We start from the raw sequence: 21,197 nt of genomic DNA on the forward strand, positions 1-21,197 counted from the left end.
GGCTAAGGAAGATCAATTGAAAGATACTGAGATATATGAATGACAATAATTAAAGGAAACAGGTGTAACCAAAAGTAAGCGAAAATTTTAGAGAAAACAAAGCTGAAATAAAATAGCAAAAGTGCATATGATAGCGTTTAGGGTGGAAGAAACATAGCAGCAGAGTGTAAAGTTATAATGCTGGTAGAGGAAATGAACCGATTTTGAAATATCAAAATTTGATTAAGCATCGAGAGACTTGAACAAGGAGCAAGAACTGAAATGTACAGTCACAGTAACTATATTGTGTGTGTATGCAAAAGACATGAGACCTGTGTTGACTGTAAGATGAGTCTGGTGAAGCACCATCAAGCATTTCAATAAAGTGTTTTTTTTTATAAAAAAAAAAGCTCCTGATTTAGCTCCTGCTAAATCAGGAGCATCAGGATGTATAACAGTTTTAATGATTAGATATTTTAAATACCTAATTAATATATAATTCTTATCATCTGTATTTCTGTTTTTTTAACTCTTCTCTGCTTGAATTTTTATACAGCTTCATTCCTGATGACCTAATATAATTGTATGGAAAATCATCAGGAAATTATTTAAATATAAAATTATTAGTAAATAATTATAAAATGAATACAGAAAATCAATGTTTCAAGTAAAATGAAAAACATAATAATATATGATTTTGAATCATGTTTTGTTTCATTATTAAATGTATTGTAATGTTTTAAATTCTTATTTGAAATTATTGTGGAGAAATTATTCATTAAGGTTATAATACTTAGTTTTATATTATGTAAAATTAATTTTTCTTTCGCCATTGAAAGTAATATTGTTAATTATTATTAAAAGTACAATATTTTTTTATATTTATTTAATTAATTTCTTTTGGATTTTGATGTATGTTAAAATAATATTAAGAAATATTTTAAAAATATTTTATTACTGAAAAACATCTATTAACTTTTATACTCTTTATTTATGTAAATGTGTTAATTGTTATTTCTTCTATAAAAGAAAAACTAAAAATATTTGAAGTGTTAATTACAAATATTTTGAAGAAAACTTTTACATTGCCCAACTTTAATTTCTTATATATCAAAACAAGGGTTTGTTCTTATTTGTATTTATAATCATAAATGTGTAAAGACAATTGTAAATGTTTGATGGCCACTAATGTAGGGCTCCTTCCTGACAAGAATATGTTCAAAAAATATGAGATTTTTCTTTTTTAATTGATTTTATTTCAGAACATAATATAATTGGAACAACTTAAATTATTTCTGATTGTAACGTTAATTTTTTTTGTACAATGAATGTTTTAAAATATTTTTGATGTTCTGACAAAGGTTTTTCCATGGTTTCCCTTGGTTGTAAGGCAATTCCCAGAAAAGTTCATTTTGCTTTCATGGTTTGTGCTTAAATTTTTTTGTGAGTGCATATTATAATTTAATCAGAATAATAAAAAAAATATATGTTTTGTTATAACACAAATTTGTTCAAAAATATTTAATAATAATAATGAACATGTTATAAAACCATACAGGTAATTATTTAAGTCTATTTATTCAACTTCACCTTTTATACCTTTATTTATTTACAGTTTTTCTATTTGAGTAGTTACTCAAAATATAATATAGCGCAAATAATTATACTTATCTCCTATCTACTACATCTAAAAGTAAATGAGGGGCAGAGCTTTCATTATTTCAGCACTGTTGTGAGAACACCAAACAACTTTGTTCGACGTTGCCATTGCATGTATAGTACAGTAGCACCACATGAAACATTAATGACTGTGTTGTTTACTTAAAATGTTACTGATAATAATCAATTTTCTAATCTTTTATCAATAATTACTGTTTTAAAATATTCACAACATAATATATAAATCGCTAGAAAAGAAATTTTTTAACAATCCACTTATTATTTAATTTTGATCACAACTTCTAAATAAAAACAACTTCTCCAGCAAATATTATGAAAATGGATGTTACATCTAATAACTGATTTAGATTGTTTATTAACCCTACAATGCATGAATTTTCAAATTTAAAAAAAAATGTGCAATTTATCAGAAAAATAATTAAAAATTGTGTTTTTAAATTATTTAGAAATTTTTTTTATATGGCTGACAAACTTTTTGCATTTCGAACTGTTATGTAACAACTGAAAATGTTAAATTTTATTATAAAAATATTTTCTAATGCTAAATCATATAAAAAACTATAATTTTCAGCAACGTAATTAAAAATATGCATTTTTAATAAATTTGAAAAAATAAAAAACAAAAGATGAATCTCAAATTATTTTTAATTATTTTTTAGTTTTTAACAGATTTTCGATGTCTATAATCAAAGACAAAAAAAACACTTTTTTACAAATTAATACTCTATTTTTGATAAGCTACAAGCCAATATTTTAAAATGATTTATATTTACATTTTTAACATTATAATACTATCCATTAGCCAACACAATAATTATTCTGGAATGGAATGGAATGCAAAGTTGGCAGGAGTCTATTACTCCCTACTTTATCGCAGAACCTGGACAGAGTCCCTTGCTGCTGGATCTTTCTAATCGGGCTTGTTTTTAAAAGGGTTATTTTTTAATCTCGGATCTAATTTTTCAAGTTTTGTCTATTATTATTTTAGTGAATTTAAGACGGATTTAATTGCATTCCAATCCGTTGTTAAACCAGCGTTATCGAACCCATTTCATGGGCCGACGGCGGAAGGCTAGGCTTATAAAGCCTGTCCTCCCGACGTAATTCCCCTTCAGACCGTCCACTGAAGTCCTTTCGGTGCTAACTCTTTAATAGGCTAGCAGGAATACGCCACAACGGGGCACTAGCTATAAGGAGGGAGCAATGTGTCCCCTTTTCCGGAGGAGTCGCAATTGCTGGGTTATTTTATCTTACTGTAAGTTTAACTTACAGATGGTGATACCTATTCGCGATCGCGGTTTTGGGGCGGCGATTTTCTGGAAAGAAGTAAACAGTAATTATTCTCTCCACGTAATTATTAACCTTCAGACACGCGTGTGTCTGAGAAGGGGTTGGGGGGACCGCGTGGCCGCAGTGAAGAAACCATTTGTTTTTGTGGTGGCTGTTGGCATCTGCAACAAAGAAGCAGAACACACACGCGAGAGAGAAAAAAAAAAAAAAAAAAAAAAAAAAAAAATTTAATTTTTACTTTCCTTTCGACTGGCAGGATGAGACGGCACGACGCGTCGTTCCACATCCACGTTTCTCCCGTTTCTGAAACAAGAGAAACAGAACAAAACACACGCTTAAAAAAAAAAAAAAAAAAAATTTTTTTTAGACCGCGTTTTTGTTTTGTGCGCGACTTACCGTATTTGAAGTCTTCAAACTATATAACTCACGAAAAAACTATTCACTCGCGACCCCGGAAACGCGTCTGACGCACTATTCCGTTTATGGCTCATGCGATATGGAGGCCCCTAAGCCTGGTTTGTCGATTTTCGGCTACCGCACCGCACCATCACGGTGGTTCGTCCAGTACGGCGTGAGGCCGCTTCCTTACAACTGTCGGAGTTGGGTCCTCTCTGCAGATGTCCCGAAGATGACTGTGTTCGGACACAGCCGCTCTCCCGAACAGTCTGCGCGCCTGCGCCACCCCCACCTCGGACACGGATTGAAATCTCGCATCAGATCGGAGAGTGGCGTTCCTGACGAACCACGGAGCTCCAAAGATCGTCCGCAACGCGATGTTTTGGACGGCCTCGATCTTCTTTTGAAGCGAGGAGCTCAACATTGCCCCCCATGCCGGGTAAGCATATGTTAGAATCGGCAGTACGTACAGCCGAAAAATGAGAAGCTTAGTTGCCAGTGGGTATGGGCTGGCACTGTTCAGCACTGGGTATAGTGAGGCTCTGGCGGCCTTAGCCCTCCGGGTCGCATAATTTACATGTTCGCCGAAGGTAAGCCGCCTGTCCAACACCACCCCCAGGTACTTAACTGTTTTCTCAAAAGGGATTTTCTCCCCTGAGATTTCCAGCTCTCTGGTCGGTTTTCGTGTCTTGCATGTGAACATCACGGCCACCGATTTTTCACCGTTGACCCTGATTCTCCACATGTCAAGCCACGGTTCCACTAAGTCCAGCTGCCTTTGGAGCCTCCGGACCGCGTAATCCACATTTGCGGATTCGTAGAAATATGCCGTGTCGTCTGCGTAAAGGGCCGTTTTGACCCCTTCCGACAGCGGTATATCGTTCACGTACAAAGTGTACAATACGGGGAAAGTACTGCTCCTTGGGGAACCCCAGCGGCTATTTCTCTGGTGGAGGAAATCGTTTCCCCTACGCGCACGACAAAATGTCGGTCTAGCAGATATGACCGCATCAGTCTGACATAGCGGTAGGGGATCGCCGATCGCGCTAGCTTATAAAGCAGCCCGCTATGCCAAACTTTGTCAAAGGCCTTGGCCACATCCAGAAAAACGGCTGCAGTCACCCGTTTCCTGTTCAGGCCTCCGACAAGGTCGTCTATTATTTTTACCAGTTGGAGGGTGGTTGAGTGACCCTCCCTGAACCCAAATTGCTCGGGCCGCACTTCTCCCTCCATGTATCGCCTCAGTTTTTCGAGAAAAATCCTCTCGAACAACTTAGACAATACCGGTAACAGGGAGATTGGCCTATAATTCCGTGGGAAAAGTAAACTTTTCCCCGGTTTGGGTAAACATACGACTTTGGCCGTTTTCCAACAATTCGGGAAATATCCAACGTACAAAATGGACGTGAATATCACCGAAATTGCTGTAATCACGGAGGCCGGTATGTTCCGGAATGCACGGGCGCTGATCCCGTCGACACCCGGGGCCTTGTCGGGGCTTGTGGCCTTAATGGCTGCGGAAACTTCCGCTTCAGTGACTTGGTCAATCTCTAGAGGGGCGTCCTCCACCTGTGAGAAATAATCTACAAGAAAGGATTCCACCTCGGTTGTGTGCTCGTCGTTCGGTGAGGGAGGGGGGTTTGGAGTGAACTGCTCCTCCAAGGTATCGGCGAATACCTCGGCCCTCTCCGCCTCCGAGTATGCAAGAAAACCTCGCTGCCCCACAACCGGATGGCGAGGCTTCTTCCCTTCTCGCAGTCTCCTGTTCAACCTGAACACCGAGGAGATGTCGTCAGAGACCGAGGCGAGGTATTCGTTCCACGAATCCTCTCGATGGCTTGTCAGCAGTTGTTTTACCCTGTCCGTTTGATTATAAAAGGCCCGCTTATCAGCGGGGGACAGGGTGATTCGATATCTCCTCCTCAGTCGTCGTTTCTCCGTTATGGCTTCGGAGATATGAGGAGGGAGGTCGTTTCGAACAACTGCTCGAGTTTTGGCCGATGAGCTGCCTGCCAGGGCCTCGGTCATTGACAACGTGACGCGCCCGATAGTGTCGTCGATTTCCTCCGGGGTGTTCAGGAGCTCAGGATTTACCGGCCTGTACTCCCGCTGGAGGGTCTCGTAGAACCTTTTCCAGTTGACTGACCTTCGGGGTATAGGCGGGGGATCTCGGCCACCCCCTGCCTGACCTAGTTCCAACAGGACAGGGGGATGGTCCGAGCTGAGGTCTTCTATCGTTTCAATCATGAATGGGAGGGTACCCCCCTTCATGACTGCGATATCCAGCACGTCAGGCCTAGATCTGCCTGAGCGATGCACGAACGTGGACACCTCAGGGCCTACGACGACCAAGCGGCGGGCTCTCGCCCTTTCGTACAGATAATTATTCTCTAATCACTTTACATTATCTTCACAAATAAACAGTCAAATTATGTTCATCAGAACGACATTTCATAAAACAATTATTTTTGTTATTGAAACACAAATAAAGTACACTGTGCACTTCACTCTTGTAAATCCTTTACAATTTGGAATTTTACATTTTTATTTTTTGATATGTACAGGCCAGTGTTCATATTTATCCAAACGAACATCAGCTGGAGTATCAGTTAAAGATTTTAATCTTTTCTTTGCTGGAACTAGTATGACCTCTAGTCGATGTTGTATTTATACCAGTTTTACATAATAATTAAGCTATCTCCAGTCTGAAAGCAAATGATGACAGGGTTTTTTGTTTACTACTGGTACCTTTATTTTCTAAAACTCTCCTGTAAAACAAAATATTTACAACAGTTATATCGATTGTATGATAGAACAAACTATAGTACCATTTTCTTGTTCTCTTCACAATTCATCCTTGCCCATTTGAACTGTTCATTAAGTCCACTCCACCCACGTGCTAATGTCACAATCACGTTTGGACAAGATCCTATTCATGGGACTTTGTTTTTCTATTATAACACACAACATTCTTCAAGGTTAGGTTCTAACAAATGATTAAAACATTGTGAAAACTTTTTTATCTCGCCAATCTAAATTGGAGACTTCAGTTCCATCAACGCACCAACAAATTCAACAATAGTCAGTTCCATCAACGCACCAACAAATTCAACAATAGTTCCCCTTGGCTGTTTTATCAGCTCTTCATCTGAAAGAAGAATGCAGTTAGTTATCAGGTTACAATGCATCGTGCCCAAGGACAGAACATCCCAAAATTTTTTAATTGAATTGTAGGGATTCTAAATAAAACATGATTATACATTGAATTTTTTTACTATTAAAAAGTAGAATTTCTGAAAAATATAAAATATTTTGACGATCTGAAATAATAAATTTTAATTAATTGTAGGCTTCAACTGGAGAAATCTCGTTACGTGTTTCACATTTATGAAATTTTCAAAAATGTTGGGTGACAGAAAGAGTCTTGAGTTCATATGCATTTTCAGCATCAGAAAACAGATGAAAATCATGTATCGCATGTTAGGAAACAAAATTATGTTTATCAGTGTATTTAATATTAATATGTATACTCATATTTAAATGAATACTATTTATTCTAATATGATAATGTGCTATACATCAATGAGTGGTAAACATATTTTTGTGTGTGGGTGTATATATATATATATATATATATATATATATATATATGATTTATTTATTAACAAATTATTTAATGAATTTCAAATCATTAAAATATAGATGAAACTTCTATTATGATTTTTATGCTACTTATATATACTATCTTTTGAACTGATAGTGTAAAAGAATTTTTCTTTTAAATGAATTTTTATAAATGCAGTAATTGTAGTGTATTGGTATTCCTTGCATTTTATTTCTGGATAAAATTGAATCAAATGTTTTGTAAAACTTTTATGTTTTTTTTTTTACCGTAACTTTTAGTAAGAAACTTACCAAACGTCCCTACTATTGTGTATATCTGGCATTTTGGCTAGAATGTCCAATATGGGCTTATTTTAAGGCTGATGAATTACTTTTCATATGAATGCATTTTACTTTTTTCAATATTTACCATAATAATTTCCAATGATTGGTTTTCACAGTATCCACATCTTCAGTTGGCATTAAATTATATATCTATTACAATAAAACATATTATTTTAATAATTTGTAATTTTATTTGAAGTTATGTTTTCTATTTTGAATGATATTACGAGTATATGTGTAAATTTTGTTGTCCAGTACTGAAATCATATATATATTTATTGTATAATTTTTATATATTGTTGGCTGGCAGTCAAAACCTGCTAAGTCTTTTCACTAGGAGAGCTAAAATTTATCCTCATAATTAATATAGCTCTTCTATTAACATGATACAGCATATATTCATAATTTTTCAAATATTATTAAGTTGCAAATATTATAAAACCATGATAATAGCTATTTTTTTTTTTTTTTTTTGTAAATAAAACTTAGCAGATTTTGCAATGGCACCTAAAGCAGATATAACAGTTTTTTTTTTTCTGTTGCACTATAAGAAGGAAATTTAGCCAATGAAAGATCATAACAGCAGTAAAATTGTTTATTGTTAAAAATTACAAGTTGTATAAAGAAGAAAATTGCATACTCATATAATAACTTAAACATTTCTTTAACTTTAAGCATTTCTTCTTAACTTCACTATACATACCAAAGTTAATAAACCAAACACACATCAAAAACTTCAATTAAACAAAATTAAAAAAAAATATAACAATTAAAGAAAAGAATAATGGAAAAAATATTAAAAACAGAGGTAGCAGAACTTACAAAAAATATGAGAATTTGAACTCCTTGAATATAATTATTACTCATGATTTAAGCTGTCATAAAATGAATTGTAATCGATTGGAATGAACAATTTAAGCTTTTGAAAGATGGTTGTACTTTGTTCGTAATTTTTCTAGTCTGCGAGTATAATGCTTTCAAAAACTTTTAATTTTCATCGCCAAATTTGCTGAATGCCTAGGAAGAGGTTTCTACTCATCATCATATTTTAATTTATAAAAAATTCCATCAGAACTGTATCTCATAGATCTGGTATCAGTTACATTTGGATCTCCTGCACTACATCTTGGCCTAATAGACAATACATAATTTAATCCTGACCTTTCCCACAACATTTTTGAATAATTGCAATATTCAGCTTTTGACTCGGATGAAACAAAGCATTAGATAATGTCAAATTTCTATTCTGATAGGTGCAACCATCACTAATGGTTTTCACCTGATTTTACCTGATGGTTTCACCTGATTTTACACCAATCTTTTAAAAAATAAAATTTCAAGCAACAAAAGAAAATTCTTGGGAGGTGATACCACCTTCTGATTCATGCCATTAGTAGTAATCCTTTGTTTTGTAACTACAAAATGTAAAATTATGCACACAGAGTTTCAGTTTGTAATAAAGAGCTGAAACTTTAAGGTTTGGTTCCAGAAGCACTTTTTCTAAATCCATTGTGAACACATTAACCCTATCACTACTCAAATTATCTTGTTCTTTCTCTTTCCTAGCATCCCTTTTTTATGTAGCTTTTATAATCCTCTTTAGTTGTAATCCAGACTTAGTTGTGTTTATGACTGGTGTACAGATGACACTGATCCTTTTTCACAGATACATGACAAATCTAAGCTTTTTCAACATTTGTCCAAACATCTTGATCTCAAAGGTGTTCTTTCTTGTGAATGGCACACTTCTTTGTATTTGAACAATTCCACCTTTGAGTTCCAAATTTTTTCAAAGTATCGTTTCTCAGTATCATGACAGCGATAATGGGATTCCATTTTGGGCAAGTCTTTCAAAAATTCTTCCAGATGATTCTTTTTTTCTATAAATTTCTTATCTGACACAAGACAACGTCTTTTAGATTTTTCAGACAAACAAGAGGTTTTCAATCAACCTGCTCATCTGAGTCGCACTTGGGAACCTGGTTTGTGGGCAAAGTTTTGTTATTTTGAATCCACGGTGAGACTGAGAATTTTCCCAAACCTAAAGTGTTTAAAAACAAAGTTCTACAAACTCTTTTTCTTAGTCGTTAAGGACGTAAGTGAAAATTATAGCTGTATGTTCTTTGATAAACTTCATTCCATTTATTTTTCATAAATTTTGCCAGGTATACATCTACTGAAGTGGCAACATTTTCTTTCCACTCTAATCAAGATTTGTTCAAAATCGTTCAAAAATTATTTTTCTATCATGTTCTCCAATACTTCCACCTAAGTTTTGTATTTTCTAAACTCAGTTTACAGTTGCAAGATTGTTTCAGTTTTCTTGACTATACTTCCATTTTCCTGAAACATTATCTTTTTTTAAACTTTTATAATCAAGTCTTTTCTCTCTACTAATTTTATGTACACTTCTTTTCCAAGACCATAGATGTATAAACAATTACTTAGTACAGAATTCTGTGATTTTTCCAGTGTTTCTGAACCATCTTAAAGGTCCAACTTTTCAATATTACAACAGGTGGCTGATCTTGAACTTCTTGGATATTTGATACTAAATTTTCAATTTCTATATTCTCTGCTAACTGGTTTGTAATTGGTATCTCAAAGCAATCCATATCTTTAAAATCATTTTCAAAGAAAGTGGCATTATTTTTTGCACAAGTATGATCAAAGACAGCTGTAGAAATATTTAAATCTTCAGAGATTTCCATATGGCATTCATTGGTCAATACAGGATCGTTTAAGCAAATCAGAATTTTGTTACAGTCATTATTAGTAACAATGACATAAGTTAAATAAGCAGTAGCTGGGTTAAGATTATCATTTTGATTCAGTTAATATTTCATCTACCACACTGTTACTGTCATGTCTGTCATGCCTGTCATGCTAGCTGAAATATCTAGAAAATTTTCCCTATCCACAGCAATTCAAATAGGCATGCTACTTATATCTAAATGTTCAATGTTTTCTCTTCCTCTTTCATTTTGAACAGAATTCTCTTCCATTGACTTTTTTTTGCTATTTCAACTATTTTTTTTACATTGGTTACTCACATTTAATAGATGATCCATTCTTAGCTATTCTTTTTTAGAATATATTATTGTTAAAATATTAATTTAAATACAGTCAACTTATTTTAAGGGTTTTTTTTTTTTATGAATCAAAGACAAAAACAAAGATGTTATAATGCAATAACTGCATTATTGTATTACAGGATTTTATTTTTGCTGATACACTGTTTTGTATAGAATTACTATTTTAGGAGCTGCTGGTAGGTTTTTGAAGCCACACCTTACAGACTATAAAATGTTAATTGAAATGTCAATTTCTGTTAGATCATCCATAAAAAATTAAGGTCCTTACTCCATGTAAAATGTGGAGTATTCCAGGAAGGTGTTTATTACTTCTTGTTTGTAATATTAATCTTCATAAATTTCTTGTTATTCATTGTTACAGTCTTTGATACCACTGACCTTGTATTCTAAAGTAATTTTAGGTAAAAGTTAGTTGGAAACTGCATTAAAATGCATGATTAGGGGAAAAATCATTCATTGAATGGGATTGTAATTATCTAATCGTAAAAGGATAAACTGTTGTAATGTGCATCACAGATAGCAATGCCTTGCGCTAATTGCACATCTGTTGTTCCATTCATAGTTACATTACAGCATTAATATTATCCATTGTGTGAAATTTCTGAATATCTTGTTAAATAAATAACAAAGTTTGTTAGTTTGACCAGATAGATAAGTTTCATTTTCTTTTACAAGATCAGATCATATTTGTACTCTTCTTCAGACCTGCATTAGATTTGCTTTCGTATAATATTTATTTTCAATTAAATGCAACATTATAACTAGAAGTGGCCTCAAAATTAGAATCAATAATTACTCTTACTAACAGGTTAAAAAATAATCAAATTTTGTTATATTTATGGAGTTATTAGATATATTATAAATCGTGTAAATAAATGTTTAGTAAATTGAAACTCTAGATTTTCATTTATAAAGTGCTACTAAAAAAAAAAAAAAATGCACTTACCAAACCAAAACTATTGTTATTTTACTAAACATTGTGATATTTTCAGAACGCAACATGCCACACTTTTATTGTCATTTCTATTGAACTATTTAACCATGAAAAAGATTTTTCTATCAGTTAATTTGAAACTAAATTAAAAAATATTCTTTTACAGAACCAATAGCAATTGGGGTGGTTGATGAGTTTTTAGAGAATTTAGTTGAATTTTGTGGCCAGTTTGTATAAACCCATTAGGGTTTATTTTAGGTACTTAATTGGGACCAATCAGTTAGAGTGTAAGAGACCTGCTTATGTTTAATTTAGCTCAAGGCCAATAAGCATTAATGAGGGAATTTTAATCTTTACAAAATTTACTGATTATTTATGATTTATTTTTGTGGCTAAATCTGACTTCAACTTTTGATGATATAACTGTTATTTATTATTTTATTTCGTGGAACTGCTCACTTTTTTGTGATAGCAGACTTGGAACAGATTTTTTTTTAATTGTAATGCAAGTTAGGGGAACATTTTTTTTTCATTTAAGATAATGTAAAATCTGTAAATTAAAGTAAAAATATTGATTTTTTAAAATTAGATTTAATTTATATATTTTTTATTAACTGTCTGAATATCCATATTTTTTTAGTGCTCCAGTATATGAACAATATGAGCATTTAACTTATTAAATGCTCATTTATCTTTGTGGTTCAATATGTTAAATGTAGTGATGGAGCATTTCTTTAAAATAAAAATTTTTTATTCAGTTTTATAAAAAAAATTGATAATTGATTACAGTACTATATTTTTAGATAAATGAAGTAGACAAAATTAACCATTGTTTATTTTTTTTTTTTTAATTTAGGCGATCATTTTATCAATTTTTTTAGAGTTGGGTGTGCAAGTGTTTAGCGTACAAATTCATATACTGTGTTTTATATTCTTTAAATAAATTTTTTTAATTAATAGAAAACTTGTTAATCATTAATTTTATAACTAAAAAAAATATGTTGCATTCCATTTCACAGGATTCGATTTAGGAATAAGACTTGTATTTCTCAATTTTCAATCGCTCTTCAATGTTGAAGTTAACCACAGCCGTACGTACCGGTTTGTGAATTAATATTATTTTTATATTTATATATCTGCATGCTTTTTGTTTTAAAATATTTATATATGCATTTCTAAAAGTATTATTTACTTGTTTAGATATTCTAATCTTGCTTCTTAAGTCATGGTATTTTAATTTAGATATAAACCTTTCCTTTCCTAAGTTAATCTTTTGTTTCTCTGTAAAATTTTGTAACTTTAAGTAATCAGATGAATTTAATTATAAAGAATTTTTTCCGTTTAACTGTATTTCTGTCACTAATAAAAATTGTTTATTATAATATGACTTCTTGATGATTAGGTGTGTGTCTTAATCCTGAAGGTTTTTAGTTTTAATCTAGTCTACTTTGGATTTTTTATGCACTGAAAATTCAGCTTTTATTTAGAAATAGAACTAGGCATCAGCCTGTTATTTTTGGAGAAAGTACACACAAGAAAGTATCATTGCACTTTAAAATTTTCTCAGATCATTTATAAAATGTTCTTTTGTCAGATGCCTAGAATTATTAACTTTTATTTTCTTGTAATATCTGAATATTTATATTTAGTAAATTTTTTGACTTACTGATTTCTAGAGAACTTTGTTTTTATCAGGTCCATTTTAACATAAGTATCAGGTTATCAAATCTGTCATGAACTATATAGTTAACTATATAACTGTTCTTAATATTAAGTTTCTAATTTGACCTAATTTTTTTCCAAAGCACATGTTGCCCCATTTTTTACATTTTTACCTGAAATGAAATGAATTTTGTTATACCTAGGAGAATTAGCCATTATTTCTTGTTTGATATTTTCTTATTTACAATGAAACATACTTTTGTTAACTCTTTTTTATCTTAATCAGTAGTGGTTCCATTGCAGTTTTCTAGTTCTACTGTTTATTACAGTGCAGTCCTAAACAAAATTTTCTTTTTCTTTTATTTTTAGGACTTGATTTATTGTTTTCAAATTGTGGTTTCAATGTCTATACATAATCTTTTTACATTTAATTATTTTATATGAAACATCTTTTTATTATTTTATTCACAGAATTTATACTTTTTGAATTATTTGGAACACTGTAATTTCCTACATTTGTACTAGGTGTTAATATTGCTTGAAAATGAAAGATTTATATAATAATGCTTGCATAAGAAGTTCATTTAGGAGGAGTATATTTTTTTAAATATTTAAGTCGTTCAATAAATAAAGAGACAAATGGCTGTAGAAAAATTAATTTTTTCAATTACCTTGAAACCAATGCTACTTTTCAACATAATCTGTGATTTCATTTAGGCACTTATCCTATTCTCCTGTGAGTTTTCATACTCCATGGCAAAAATATGATGTTTGAGCCATTCTTGACCTGCTTATTGTTGCTGAACTGGGTGTCATGTAAAAATTCTTCGAGAGGACCAAACAAAAATATAATTTGATAGTAGGAGAGATCGGGACTGTAAGATGGCAACCTGCTAAACCAGCTTTTGAGTAGCTTTTGAATTTATCAAAAAATATCAGAAAATAAGAATTAAAATAATATGCGTTTAAATACATAAAAATAGGTTAAATTATGTGAATTTATATTTTTTTTTATTGAGGGTTACATATTAAAAAAAAAATGTTAATATTAATTAGATTAACAAATTGCACATGTGTTGGTGCAAGTTGATTGTTATCTTAAGAATTACAATATGCGTCATGTATCATTCCAGGTGTTTAGAGAATTATTTATATGATTATTAAATTTGTTTTTTTATTTTCTTCTTTGTGTGACAATGGTGTGTCAGCATTGTAAAAACATTAATGTAAACAATAGATATAATATAAAGCCATTAGGAATAAATGCTTAAGGTTAACAAAATTTTAATATCAGGAGTGTTGTAATAATGAGAGCAGCAAAAACTCTTAACAATAGGTCATTTGCAGTAGATAATATTCATCTACATGCATTGAATTGCTTAGGTTTGTGTTTACTGTGTGCATTTTTTGTTTCTTTGCATTTTTTCTATGCTTAATTGTATTTAAAAACTATCATATATTTTTTTTCATGACTTTAATATCTATATTAAAATATATTAATATTGATAAATTGCAGTTAAATTCTTTCTGTTTTTTAATTTTCAAAATATTTGGATAATAAATGGTCTCTTCCCTAAAGTGTGAAAGCTTTTTTTTTTAATAAGATTTTTCATAAAATGTTTTACAAAAGAATTGATGATTACTTTCAGGGTAAGTGCGGTGATGCTGTTTTATTTTATGTGCTCTGAAAATGATTTTAGATGATTATATTGAACCTTTATTATACCATCTAAAGGAAGTTAATTAACTCCCTTGATGAATTAAAAATGAATTAAATTCAGAAAACTATGTATTACTAAAGTACTTTGAAATATGAAAAAAATGTTTTGGTAATGAGGATTTCTCTTTTAATTAAATAACTTGAAATTGAAGTATGATAGACTTGTTTTTTCAATAATATTCTGAGAATTGCCTGCAGGTGCTAACTATTATTCTATTAGAAAAATAAACATATTAAAAATTATTTATTATTAAACAAATAATTTTTGAGAAATTCAGCATTAGATTTTGCAAAGTAGCTGTTACGGTTCACTTTAGGTTAGTTAGTATTCATTTTATTTAAATATTTCTACAATTATACTTATATCAAGAATAGATAAAGTATATATCAGGTTAATAAAAAATCAGAATTTTATGTATAATTGGAATGAGTGTGTGGTGCATACTTTAATATTGCATTTTCTTTATAATCTAATTATATTTTTTGTTTCAGGTTTAAATTAAATTTTAAAGGGAAATTTTGAATAAGTATTATTGGTTGGTTTAATAGTGGAGATATAAATGATAAGATTTAAATAACGGGAATATTTCATGACTTCTCTGGTAATGTAATTTAAATTTATATTCAGCTAAGTAATGTTTTGTAATTTTTATTCTAAACTGTTACAGGGATTATTATACTTGATTTGGCAATTATTGTCATCCAAAACATATAATTCAGTTAATGCAGAAGGATATTATTGATACAATATTAAAAGTTACAAGGACTACTGTTTCATTGAGGTAATAATAATATTAATACTATTTTATTTTTTTCAGTAATGCATAGACTTAACATAGTCAGAAATATCCAATTTTTTATTGTATATTATTAATTTAGCAAATTATTACAGCTGTTGCCACTTTTCTGTGTATCCAGTTTCTAATTTTTGTCTGTCATCATATACAAAAGGTTCTCTATTTTATTATCTTTTCAGTATTGTCCTTATGTCTAGGGCATCCTCTCTTCTTTCTTTGTGAAGGTACCAATTGTAAAACTCTTAGGAAGTATAGTGGCACTCTGTTAACATGGATGAACCTTTTCAACTGTCTTTCCTGAGGATTATCCATTAAATTTCTGTTCTAAAGACATCCATTTCTTTCTCTAAAACTTAAGATCTATTTCTTTCATTTGCATCCCATGCTTTTTTTTTAAACATGCCTAACGGATACACAGATAAGCGTGCTTCAGAGGATGAGATGAATGATTTGTAGCATTTGTAAAAATGCCATGCTTGACTGGGATTTGAACCCAGGACCTCCAGATGAAAGGCCGAGGCGCGCTATCACTCGTTCCAGGGAGGCTGGCTGCATTCCATGCTTTAGCCCCATATAACATTACACTTCTGATGACGGTATAATAAATTTTTTTCTTCATCTCTTTTGATTTCCTTCCAATCCACCAAATTGAATTCAGAGCTCTAATGACAACTTGTTCCTTATTTATCCTACTTATATTTTATCATAATCGTTTCCTTCATTAAATAACATTCCTAGATACATTGTTTTAATCACTCCTGGTATTATTTCTTCTTCTAATTTTAAGTTAGTAATTACTCTTTATCCCACACTTATCTGTTTAGGTGTGTGAGGTGTGTGTGTTTAGGTCCTGGGAATCGTTCAGTGAAGGAGCAGACTAAGTGTGAATTACTTTTTTATTTCTATGTAGTTGTGCAGAGTACCAGCACCCCTCTTAGAAGAAAAATAATATTTGATCAATTTCTCAATAGAAGCCTCAGTTACAATTTTTTTTTTTTACAGTTTTACCACTTTCATGGAAATGAAAATGGACTGGCTTTTGGTACTTAGAACATTTGGAATTTACAGAATAAACCACAAGAAGCATTGTACAAAATAAAATATCAGGTTGATATAACTGTTTTATCAGTGACTAAGAAAGGAAATGGCTGTGAAAATATTTTTGGTGGTTATATATATATATATATATATATATATATATATATATATATATCAAATAAAGGCATTTAGTTATTTTTGTACAGATTTGAATACTAGTTTGTGGATACCGGTGTTCTTTGGTGGTTGGGTTTCAGTTACCTGCAAATTTCACAGGAATGGTCGACCTGAGACTATACTAGACTACACTTGATTTACATATCATCCTAATACATTCTCTGAAGTAATACCTTACCATGGTTCTGGAGTCTAAACAGAAAAACAAGAGATTGTGTAAAGCAGTGATGTAATTGTACTTCTTCCTGTGGGAAACAGTGCATTATATACACTCCATTTGGTAGAGCATTATAAAGCAAGAAATCTAGTCCTTTAATGTTAACAATTGTGTAACAGAAATGAAAAAAAAATTATTGATCTGTTTAATTCAAAGTAAAAAAATTTAGTCATTTGACTGGTTTTATGATATTTCTTGTTCTGTTCTCTTCTCTTAACATTAAAATATCTAGTGTGAGGGTGGTTCATTGTGAACTAGAATTTTGTATCCTTTGCTGTGATATATCACTTAGATGCTGTATAATTCATTTTTTATATAATTATGTAATTTTAATTTTCTTTAAGATTTTTCTGAATTAAGTCTGTGATTTATTCTCATTTAGTTCCATTTGTGGGCAAGTTTATTATTAATAACCACAGAGTTCTTAAACCTTCTGATATATTCATTTGTCCCGGGACGATATCACGAGTAATTTCAGTTGTTTTTTCAAAATACCTTATGTGCACAGATTATACAGTTTCTGAATTACAAATCATTTAATGAATTGTATCGGGTTACTATCTTAAGTACTTTTAATGTACTAAACATAATATTTTCCTTAATTAAATTGCAACATACGATTAAATGCCTGTGACTGTGTTTGTATTATCACTCTTCCTTCCTATATAATTGTTCCTTTTAAATATAATATTTATTTTGCATGTAAAAACAGTTGTGAATATATTTTAATTATAGTTATTTTACCGAAATTAATCTTTTTAAGATTAGTATTATTCTTCTTTATGTTAAATTTGATTAAATAAAATTAAGGTAGGATGTGACTTTTTTCTCAATTTTCTATACTAGATTGTTTAGTTAACAGAATTTAAGCATATTTTAATCATAATATATTTTTCTGCATCATGCGATGAAGATTGTGTGAAAAAACTGGTACTACAGACTGGTTTGATATCTTGAAAAAAACATACTCATAGTAATTAAAATTTTACAAGGTAGGTCTTTAGTCTAATTGCCGACTGTGTAGTCCTTTTGTTTGGTGCGATTGCTTTGCCTTATTTACATGGAAAATTTACATCAGAGCTTTGAGAAGAACTATACTTACTCTTAAGTATTTAATCATATGCTTTACTTTAGAGAGAAATTCCTTGATAATAAAAATTCCCACATAAAGTTGAGAAAGTATTATCCAAGAATTTATATAAGAAAAGAATATACTGTCATGAGCATTTAAATATTAATATTTGTAAAATATTGTTTCGAGAATTAACTTAGAAATTAAATTTCTCCTTAGAAACTGCTGAAGTATTGCATAGTTAAAATTGTTATTATTTACCAACGTCTGATTCCTGTTCATTTATGAACCAATGATATTACTTCAAAAATTATATTTAAATAGTAAAGACATATCTATTGGTATAAGCATATAACATTATAATGTTTCTAAATACATGATGTTTCTAGTATAAAGGTCTCAGAATTAATTGTTTTAAATTTTTATATGTATAATGTAATAACAACTGTTATAGTGCAGCAGATCAAATTCTGAAATCTTAGCTGGTTGGTTGTAGGTTGAGTTATCTGTCCTCTTTCAGCAAAATAGTTCTTAGATACCAAATTTTGTTTCCTTCCTTCATTTCAAGTAGTAAAAATAAACAATTCTGTTACAACAAAGTTTGTTACATGTAATTGGATTATGTAAAAGTTCAATTTTAGAAGTTTAATTATTAGATTGTTAAATGAAGCATAGATTGAATGAATGTATCTGAAGTGTATGGGTGAATAAAGTATTTAGTTATAAGGTATTCTTACTATCTATTCCACAATTTTTACAAAATACATGAAAATACAATTTTAAGAAAAGAATTGTGGTCACAGTAATAGGTATATACACTTACCTATTATTATCATTTAAAAGTTAAAATGCTTTTTTATATAATATAATTGTTATTGAATTAAACCTAATTTTACATTACCATACACATATTTTCAAATTAAGCTGTTTTTTGTTTCAATTCACATGTTTTCATTACCATCAGTTTTCAAATCAAGCTACCAGTGTTTGTGTGTACAATCAGTTACATGGAGAAAACTAGTAGAAAGAAAATACCTAAAATCATGCATGATTACTAGCATTGTAAGTAATTGTTACCTCCATTAAAAGTTCTGCTGTACTGGGACATCCTTGCAAATGGTAGTGTGAAAGTTATTTAATGTAATTCTTAAAAGATCTTCGTATATGATTGTTAAATCATAAAATTGTTTGCCAAATCTTCCAAATCTTTTTAGAGATAATTATGAATCTCCTTTAGTAGCACTGATTAATTACACTTATCTTAAAGTGATTAAGAAATCTTATTGCTATCAAATAACATCTTATATGTAACTTAAGTTACATATAGTTAAAGCAGATATTATTGGTTTTTGTATGATATACATATTATGTTAGTGTACATGCATGACGTGTAAAGATGGATTCTGTTGATGTATAGTGCTATCTGTTCTACGTACATAATTGTGTGTCCTGTCTGTACACTATAATATAAAGCAGTCACTGCAGTTTATTTTTGTACGGTGTTGTAATTTCACTAGTTTGCAGTTTTAAAAGGATACAGCAACCTCCTTTCCAAAAAAATATTAGTGATTTTGTATCATTTTTAACTTTCTCCACACATCAGTGATTTGATAAGTTTATATTCAGCAGATAAATGCAAGTTAAGGTATCATTTCTTAAAAATGTGAGCAAGTATGATTTTTTTTCTGAATTATCAGTATATTATTTTTCTGCATATTTACCATTGCAGTGTTATAAAAATATTTCAGCATGGAGTCTAGAAATAAGAAAACCCATTTGATAGGCCTGGTTGTATACTCTTTCTTTTTTCTATTTCAGCCTCTGGAACCACTGTAAGGTATTACTTAAGAGGATGATGTAAATGAAATGTAGTCTTGTACTGATGAGTGGTTAAAACACCAGTATCTATGATCTATTATTCAAATCCATATAAAAGTAACTGCCGTTACTAGGATTTGAACCACAGAAGGATCGACTTCAAAATCAGCTGATTTGCAATGATGAGTTTACCACTAGATCAACCTGGTGGGTTTGTTTGTATGTTCTGGTGGTCTATTGTGTGGTTAATGTGATTTTGGTAGTGTTTGTATTATTATATTTGATTATAATGTAATGTACCAGGTGTATAAATATAAAACCAGAATTTTTGTATAGAAAATACATGTTTATTGTATAAAAATAATAAAAAATGTTTTATTCTAAATATTGTCCATTGCTAACTATACACTTTCCCATCTCTCTGATGATTTATGAATGCCACACCAAAATAACTTAATCTTGTAAGGCAAACCAGTCACAGAGCCATTTTCGTATATTTTCATAAGAAGGGAAGCGTTGCTCAGCAAGTGCATGTTTTATCGATGCAAATAAATAGTAGTCAGATGGAACTAAATCTGATGAGTAAGCCACATGCGAAAGTATTTCCCAATTGAACACCTCAGTCGTTTCCTTGACCAGTTTTGCTGTGTGGTGATAGTGTATTATATCATGAAGTAAAATCACTTTGTGTTGCCTTTTTTGATATTCTGATTGTTTTTTATGCAATACTTGATTCAAATCGATCATTTGTTATTGGTAGTGTTCAGTATTAACAGTTTTGCTAGGTTTTAGCAGCTCATAATAGATCTCACCCTTCTGATCCCACCAAATACAGAACATTTCCATAGCGGTTTGGCCTTGAAATCGATGTCGATGGATTGCCTGGAGTTGCCCATGATCTTTTACGCTTAGGATTCCCAAAATAGTTCCACTATTCTTCACCTGTCACAATTCAATGGAGAAATGACTTTCTTTTGTACCTGGTGAGCAGCAGTTTGCATGGTTTTTCGGTTTTCTTGCTGTCTTTCATTCAGTTCATGTGGAACCCATTTTCCCATCTTCTGGATCTTTCTCGTGGCTTTTGAATATAAGGAGACAGCTTCTTGTGTTACATCTAATTGATTCATGAGTTGTTATTGTTGCATTTGAGCATTATCCTCAACCAACAATGCTTGCAATTTGCTGTTTTCAAACTTTTTTGGTGGTCATCCATAATCTTTGTTTCTCATGTCAAAATCGCCACTTTTGAATTTTTTTTAATTCAATACGATTCTGCAGCAGTTTTTTCTTTAAATGGTAACAGAAAATCAATGCTGTCTGCAAATCATAGTTTATAGGTACAAAACTTGACATCCTCAATGCTAATTAAAACTA

General features: G+C 31.0%; 1 long non-coding RNA gene across 1 annotated transcript; it reads left to right on the top strand.

The window, feature by feature from the left end:
- Positions 1-14,240: 14,240 nt before the first annotated feature.
- On the top strand, positions 14,241-20,118 carry LOC142320996 (uncharacterized). Its single transcript, XR_012755542.1, has 3 exons — positions 14,241-14,367; positions 15,373-15,486; positions 19,824-20,118. It is a non-coding gene; the product is annotated as an uncharacterized LOC142320996 (long non-coding RNA).
- Positions 20,119-21,197: the final 1,079 nt, after the last annotated feature.

The sequence above is a fragment of the Lycorma delicatula genome, chromosome 3 (assembly GCF_047948215.1).
Source record: "Lycorma delicatula isolate Av1 chromosome 3, ASM4794821v1, whole genome shotgun sequence".
NCBI classification, from domain to species: domain Eukaryota; kingdom Metazoa; phylum Arthropoda; class Insecta; order Hemiptera; family Fulgoridae; genus Lycorma; species Lycorma delicatula.